At 40.4% G+C, this 8,216-nt stretch overlaps 1 pseudogene; it reads left to right on the forward strand.

The window, feature by feature from the left end:
- The first annotated feature begins 253 nt into the window (after positions 1 to 253).
- Positions 254 to 822, forward strand: LOC109056003 (annotated as a pseudogene).
- The last annotated feature ends 7,394 nt before the right edge of the window (positions 823 to 8,216 follow it).

Here is an 8,216-nt window from a genome sequence, read left to right on the forward strand (position 1 = left end):
ATTCTTGCAACTGTCTAAACTGAATTATAAATGCAGGGACCGTCCATGTGGTGATCTCATAGCTTGCTACAGTTATGATTATATATCACTACATGTGTCTTTCTCTCACTTAAGTGGCGCTCTTTCCTCTTGCTCATCCTCTCCCTTGCCGTCACCATTTCCGGGATATTGTATCTAATTTTCGGGTGTCAGGGAGCCACTATTAATATGAGGGAAACTCCCGGAGCTTCCGGGAGAGGTGGGATGTCTGTATATGACAAATGCAGAGTGAGTTGTACAAGCTTATTTTGTACGTTTGTGCGGTAGCGCATGCCATTATGTGCTGATGATCATGGCCTTGACAGATATGAGGCTATATGTTATCCAATGTGATACACAGCTATAATGACCAATAAAATGGTGGTTAAACTATCAGCATCAGCCTGGGGGCTTTCAGTATTCATAGTTTCAATTCTGTTAGGTCTCACTATACGCCTCTCTCTTTGCAGATCCAAAATTGAAAACCCTTTCTGTGACAATGCCTCACTGTTTTTAAACTGTCCTGTGAAAATGTGGTTGTTAATAATATCTTTGGAATAGTAGTTTATACTGTGATTGTTTTTACCTTTTCACTTGGGTCTGTATTTATAACATATGGAGATTTTTTTTGTGTGTGTATAAAGAGAGAGAAAATATCTGTGAAGTGTAGAGATATAAAAATGTGTGGCTCACATATCTGTTTATATAATCATGTTTGTTTCTTGTGCTAGTTTTATTTTTCTTCATTGTTTTCCTGAATACTCTGAAAACAGCAAACTAGCTAGTATGTTCAATAATGTGTAAGGGAAACAGGTCAATTTAGCTCAAAGGGAATCATTTAAGATTTTACAGGGAATTTGAACAAAATCACTGTTTCACGGCTGATCACTGACACGGCCAGCGATTCACTGAACGAGCCATTTAACATCAAATCTGCACTGGATATTAATATCCAAAGTATAGTGAAAACACTACTAATTAGGACAGTAACAAGATCGCCAGTTTAAGACTAACTTGTAAGCACAAAACACAAGATACTTCTCTTTTCAATATGAATAAGGCTTTATTAGATAAATCTAAGACATATAAACTAATCTAACACATAAGCACATGCACTCACATTCACACAAGTTGCAGGAAGATAGAAAGTTATGGAAAGAATGGGTTTAAGAATGAAAATGTGAAATCCCAAGTTTACAGCAATACGTGAAATTGCATAGACATAAACAACCATCAGTCACTTAATTAACCCTCGCATTGAGTTCCTCACAGTGTTGCCAACTAATCTTCAGAGAAAGTTGCTAAAGAAAGGACGATTTGTTGCTAAAAGTTGCTAAATGACATTGTGATGTCATTGCGCGATGACGTAATTGCGTAATCAAGATGCAAAATTGTCACAACATCAAATCTCAGCAAAAAAATATATATTTTATATATGTCATTATAGATTTGTTTGTAAAATAATATGCATAATATAATTAAATATAAATAACTGTATTTCTAAATACATTGAATTATTGAACACATTTTTGAATGATTACAATTTAAGTTTTTTTAATAGCTAGTAAACTAGTAATACTACACATTCACAACAATTATGCTTTAATCAGTGTATTAGTAGTTAGTTAGTATGCTACACTTTAAGAAATGTCTGTAAAAATAGGGCACGATCTAGTATGTTAATATGAAATCATTTTCCGTATTGGTTTTTTACCTGCATTTTAAATTACGCGTTGTTTTTTCAAGTTACAGTGGATAATGTTATTATTATTATTATTATTATTATTATTATTATTATTATTAATAATATTATTATTAAATTTAATAATTGCAAATAGCATCTAACTTAATTCATGTGATGTGTGTACTGCTAGGCATCTTTGGTTTCCTCTTTTTGTGAAATTTGGATGGAAAACGTGTCACTAAAAGTTGCCAAATAATTTTTTTAAATTGCCAAATTTGTTGCTAGGTGCTTTAGGAAGGAAAAAGTTGCTAAGGTAGTCTGAAAAGTTGCTAAATTTAGCAACAAAATTGCTAAGTTGGCAACACTGGTTCCTCAATGAGGTAAAAATTATATTAGATGCACCAGTACAGATGTGAGACTGGAGGTACGTTACTTGCATTGCCTGTGTAACGGGGGTTCCCTTTGTTGTCGCTGAAAAGGGGGTTTCCCGAGGTTGCTGACTGGCTGGAAGTTCAGTAGTCGTTGAAGTGACGTCTTGGGAAGTGGAGTTGTGGGCTGGTTGAAGTTGAACGGGCACTCGAGGTAAGACTGGGAGACACGGCGTTACAAAACTTAACTCAGAACACGAAACTCTCAATGGAAAAGAAAAGAAACTAAAGTAAAAGAATAGAAGTAAAGTTTGACGAGACTAGGTGGTGTTTCTTCTCATTGTGGCTGAGTAGCAGCAGGCGTGCAGGCCGAAGCAAGCTGGAACCGCGCTCAAAGAATGTTAAACGTGATGACAAAAAGCATGGCTAAAAGCTAAAACTACAAGCAAAAGCTAAAAGCAAAATTTGATGGTGTCCTGAGTATTAAACTGGCCTTTTGGCCACACCTCAAATGTTGTCTTGACCAATTAGATATTGTTTTTGCTCGGGGTGTTGCGATGTTTGTCCTACCCATTCATAAATCATATGTTATCTTATCAATCACATGGTCCGAATTTTCCCACTCTTGCAGGGTATAATTTTGGACGTGATTCCAATGATAAGAATATGAAACATTTGACAAATAACTGATGGTCAGAAACGTTTCAAGCAGGAAGATTCGAATACACACATACTAAACATGAAAATGAATACTTAAGCTATTCAATAGTTATTAAAAAGACACACAATAAGTGATTAGAAACATGATAGTCAAATGTGTGGGTTTCATAAATGATATGGAGTTAAGTAATGGACTGATATTCCTTTAGAAAGTCTTTTTGTGTTCATCTGTAGATGAACACACAAAATGAAAATGAAGACAGTTTTCTCTGCTTTTCTTTGACATAAGGATCTTCTGTGGAGACCAGAGGTTAAAATGTCCCCTTAGGAATTTCAGTCTGGTTCTGCTAGGTGGGGGGAAGTCAATCCAACGATCTTTTTTACTCTAATGGGTTTACATGTGATGGTCAGGCTGTGCATCTCTTTGACCATCAATCTGGATTACTTGCCCTAAATTTGACAATCTCTTCTCTGAATTGAAATTGTCAATAATTGTTCTAATGGTGTTAATGGTGAAAGCTGTTCTGTGAAAGAGTTGGTTGGATTTCTTGCTTCAGACTGTGGTGCTAGGAGTTGATTTACAACATCCTGTTGCCTTTCTGTGGAATTTGGCTCCTCATGTTTCAACCATGCTCACGATCGAATCTTTAATTTGTCTGGTTCCGGTCTGATACGCTACATCCCCCCTTTCGATCGGCGAGGTGTTTAGCTGAAGACATCGTCGATCGCTGGAGAAACAAAGGCAGAAGAAGCAGACAAAAACAGAAAACAACAAGACAAACCCTCCATGACAGTTACTGTACTGGTGCAGGCATCAGGTTATTTAGGTACATGTGGTTAAGTACAAGTAGTCAATGTAGTTTAGTACATTGAGGATAGTTTCATTTTGGAATCGTTGTTTTATTTTGATTCGCCAATCAAATTTGTGGTTAACTTTGTTTGGTTCTTCTAGGTTGTCTTAATTTAAACGTTTAAACCATTGGTTTTTTCTAGTAACATCATTTGCAATGAAATGAATTGACCTATCATGCATGGAGCTCTCTGGCTTCCTTTCAGTTTAGAGTGGCTGGCGGATATTAGGTGTGGCGAGTCAATCCTAATATCAGACCTTCGACCTTTGCAGGATGTCTAGGTGTTTCACCTCCTCAGGAAAGAGGGGAAGGAGAAGGATAGGTAAAAGAAGAAAAAAACAAAACAAAGCTGCTGTGGGTTTTCCTAGCATGACTTACAACTACTGTTGAGCTAGGAGGTCATGTGCAGCTAGTGGTGTCATGTACCTTAACCAACCTGTCCTCCAACTAAAACGCTCGTATAGGTCATTTGTCCAAATCCCTGAAATACGACCCATCAGAGCGTATACTACAATTGCGCCTCTATCGGCAAAAGGTTGTTTTCATATTGATGTTTTTGTACTCTTTTATTTGAACTGTGATTTGCGTTTCGTGTAGCTCAGTTGGTAGATTATTTCGTTATTACCTTGATATGCAATCATGCTATCATGGGTTCGATCCCAGAGAACGGACGTGCACGTAAAATGTATATGCTCAATAAATCATAATTTAGCATGACTTCTGTGAGGGTTAGGTTTAGGGGTGGGGTTAGGTGTGGTCATTAGAACGAATTAGCCACCTAGTAAAATATGTACGAATTACTGTGAGATCGGTGTAAAAATTCCACACATTGCATTTAAATAAATGTGCGTTTTGATTGGTAATGAAGTTATACGTCATTTCATGACGACAGACGCAACGCGATACTGTCATTATTTTTACGCCCGCTAGAGGATGCTTAACTTTAAAACATAAATATAGGTCGTAATAAGGTGCTTGTACAAACGACCTATATGGTCGTTTTTTGTTGGAGGATAGGCTCACCTTAACTTAGTGTCAGGTGTGCTACCTATTGTGAGGATGGCTGCACGTTTCTTCATGGTGGGTATATGTAACTTTATTACGCTAATTTGGAAATTCTACTGGGGGCAACCTGTGGGGGAAGAATATGTTTTTCGAATGTTTTATCAGTAGATGTGGTTACCTCTGGGTGTAGGTAATGTTGTGTGTGTTGATGGTGTAGTGTATGTGTGGTCAGATCTGTTTCAGTCTGTGTTGTCTCCCCCCCTTTTCTTGTATGTCACTGAAGGCTGGCACTCTGCATCCTTGGCTTGGGATGAGGGCGTGTCCATGGTCTAATGGGGGTCAGTCCAGCAAGGCAGGAAGTTCTTTAGCAGACAGTCGGAGGTAGTTTGGCATGGCTGTGTGAAGCTAGGTTGCAAAACTTTGTCTCCTATGTTGCACTCTTCTTGTGATGCCTGTGGCAGACTTTCTGACCTTCTGTGCTCTGGTGGTCACTGTTGCCACAGACCGGAATGTGGTTCTTGGAGTTGGAGTTAATTTCACAGTTTGTTATTGAGCGATGGGTGACTGAGGTGATGTTCTTTAGTACCTCAGATTTTTCATCAACGGTTGGCCGTGAAAGACTTGTTCGTTCGGGGTGGTTGTTGAACAGGTGCTTGTCATCTCTGATGTGGTGCACCAGGTGATCACCGGCCTTCCGTTCTGTTGCTGGTCACAGCAAGCATGACTCAACTTTGTGGTCATAAGTGTGAAACTGGTCTTGAAGGAACTCTTTCTGTTGTCTCATGACTTGTTTCATGTCTTCTGACGGTAAGCTGTCATGTTCGTGTGAATACTCAGCACTGTGCATGTCTGAGTGGTGCTGAGGTAGGTTTTGTTGTCGCTTACCCACACGACTTGCTCTTGGATGAGTCATGTGATTACCTTTGGATGTCTGGTTAGGTTTCCAGTTGTTCTTATCCTTTCGGTTTCTTGAGAAGCTTGTCTGGTCCCCTGGATTTTTCCAGCGGTGGGCTGAAAGTGGTCGTGGACATGGGTGTCACGTTCTCTGTGCTCTTGATGGAAGACTCTGGTGTTGTGATGCCACTGGGTGTCGTCCAGTGCAAGGCTTGAGTCTTTGTTGACAGAGTTCAAGATTGTGGATGTTTTGTTTCCTTTCTTTGAGGCCATCTTTTGCTTGTTATAGGCCTTCTGTGTTAGGTCACGCAACTGTTGGATGGTCATGGAGCGCGGACAGGCCATGACGCCTAGATGGTGGCTGACTCCAGGGTGCAGATTCTTTAGAAGAGGCTTTTGAAGTTCACATCCTCTTCAAGGTCAGGCTTATTGTGTGCACCAAAGTAGGCTTGTCGGAGTCTATTGTAGTAGGCTTTGTGGAGTCTCTTGTCAACCTTGTTTGGTTTCCAAGGCAGTCAACTGTCCCTCCCATGTTCAGACTCTGGGTCTGTGAACTCTTTAATCAGGACCTCACAAAGTCGCTGGTGTTTTGACTTTGTTTTGACTGGGCTGTCGATCTAGGAAGTTTCGTAACTCGGGGACTGGACGTGGCCCTAAGGATGTATAACCTGTCTCTGTCAGTCACATGAGGTCTCACTTTCCAGATGAAATTCGATATCTTGCAGGTAAGCCTTGATGTCGTGGCCCTCTGTGGAGTTCGGGTTGACCCTGCTGATGTTTTCATACAGCTTGTTGAGGTCTTTGATGGTCATCCCGTGTGCAGCTCCAAGGTCTTGGACGGGAGGTTTTCTTTCATGGGAAGGAAGGGGTTGTGTTGGCGAAGGCAGGTGAGGTTTTGGGTTGTGGCCCTTCGCTCCTTTCGTCAGATGCCAGTTCTTGGATGTGGGACTCTGCTCTGCTCAGCAGTGATGAGGCTAAGAGATGTTTCTCTTTTCTTGGCTCTTGTTTCTGCTTGTAAGCATATTGGAGTTCTTTTCTGACCATGTAGAGCTCATCGTTGGTATTGTCTATTTGTTGGGTCAGATTGTCCATTTCAGTTCTGTACCTTTCAAGGTGGTCTTTCAAAGCACTGATTTCAGAATTCTTGTCTTTGATGTCATTCTTGGTTTTCTCTAGTAGCTGTTCGGCATACTGGAGTCTGTTTACCAGGTCTTTCTGGGCAGCTGTTGCATGTTGCTGGTCGAGCTGAGCTGCTGCCAGGGCTGCTTGGAGCTTCTTAACTTGTTCCTTGTTTCCTGCTTCCTCTTGTTGGGTGCTTTGAGTTGATCTTGAACTTTCACTTCCAGCTTGTCTATTCGACGTGTGAGCACGTGTCAGCTCCTCTTGAAGGTGGGTGATGTGCTTGTCGCTCAGTTTCAGCGGGTTGTGAAGGCATAGCTTAGGGAGCTGGTGATCTTGACTAGCTCCTCGTGGTTGTTGTTCTGGCTTGAATCTTGTGTCAGGAATCTTCTCAGGATTAGGATTATTATTAAAAATAATAACAGTTCAAGTCTGTCACGCCTCTCAGCCCAAGTGTTCACAGCTTTCCCCATGGGCCATGGGGTCTGCAGTCTGTGGCATGTTCGCACACACTGGGGAGAAGAGAGACTGACACAGATCTGTGTGGAGTAGAAGCCTATGTGTGGTGGGACAACTAAGTGTTGTATCAGTGATTGTGAACCATTAGTGAAGTGTGGTGATGACTGTGTTGGTCTCAGGGTGTCTAAGTAGACTAGAGATGTGAAGAGACTTTGTCACTCTAATGAGGAAGAGGAGAAGAGAGAGAAGAGGTGAAAAACAAATTCAATGACAAGCAACATTTTTCAAATTGTTTTTCAAATGAGGAAAAATTTTTTTTTCCATTAAATGTTATCAAGAAGGTAAACAATATTATTAAATCTCTTGTTTTGGACAAAAGAATACAATAATAATGCTGATATCTCTTTCCTTAGTCTGACAGGATGGACACTGTACACCTTACAGTTGGACCACTCACCAGGGAGGGCTGTGAAGGCGACAGTCGTTCAACACATATCTCTATTAAATTGATCTCAATGTTGGATGAGATTCTAAAACTTGGATTGCGTTTCCAAATGTAGGGAGGTTAGGATGAACAAAGGAGAAGAGTTTATTTTTTATTCAGAATACAACATAGATGACATAACAAATGTGTTAAAACTGAGAAACTGTATCATGTTAAGGAAAAAATAAGTTGATTTTAAATTTGCATGCATCAAACACATCTCAAAAAAGTTGGGACAAGGCCATGTTTACCAATGTGTGGCATCCCATCTTCTTTTATAAACGTTTGCAAACGTCCTGGGGACTGAGGAGACAAGTTGCTCAAGTTTAGGAATAGGAATGATGGCCCATTCTTAGTCTAATACAGGCTTCTAGTGGCTCAACTGTCTTGGTCTTCTTTGTCGCAGCTTCCTCTTTATGATGTTTTTCTTTTCTTTTTTTTATGATCCGCCAATGTTTTCTATGGGTGAAAGATCGGGACTGCAGGCTGCCAACGCACTCATGCAACCCCATACCATCAGAGATGGCCAGGCTTCTGAACTGAACGCTGATAACAACTTGGGTTGTCCTTGTCCTCGTTTTGTTAGTCAGGATGACATGGCATCCCAGTTGTTCCAAAAAGAACATGCACTTTTGATTCGTCTGACCACCAAAACAGTTTTCCACTTTGCCACA

This window comes from Cyprinus carpio, unplaced genomic scaffold, assembly GCF_018340385.1.
Source record: "Cyprinus carpio isolate SPL01 unplaced genomic scaffold, ASM1834038v1 S000006769, whole genome shotgun sequence".
Classification (NCBI taxonomy): Eukaryota; Metazoa; Chordata; class Actinopteri; order Cypriniformes; family Cyprinidae; genus Cyprinus; species Cyprinus carpio.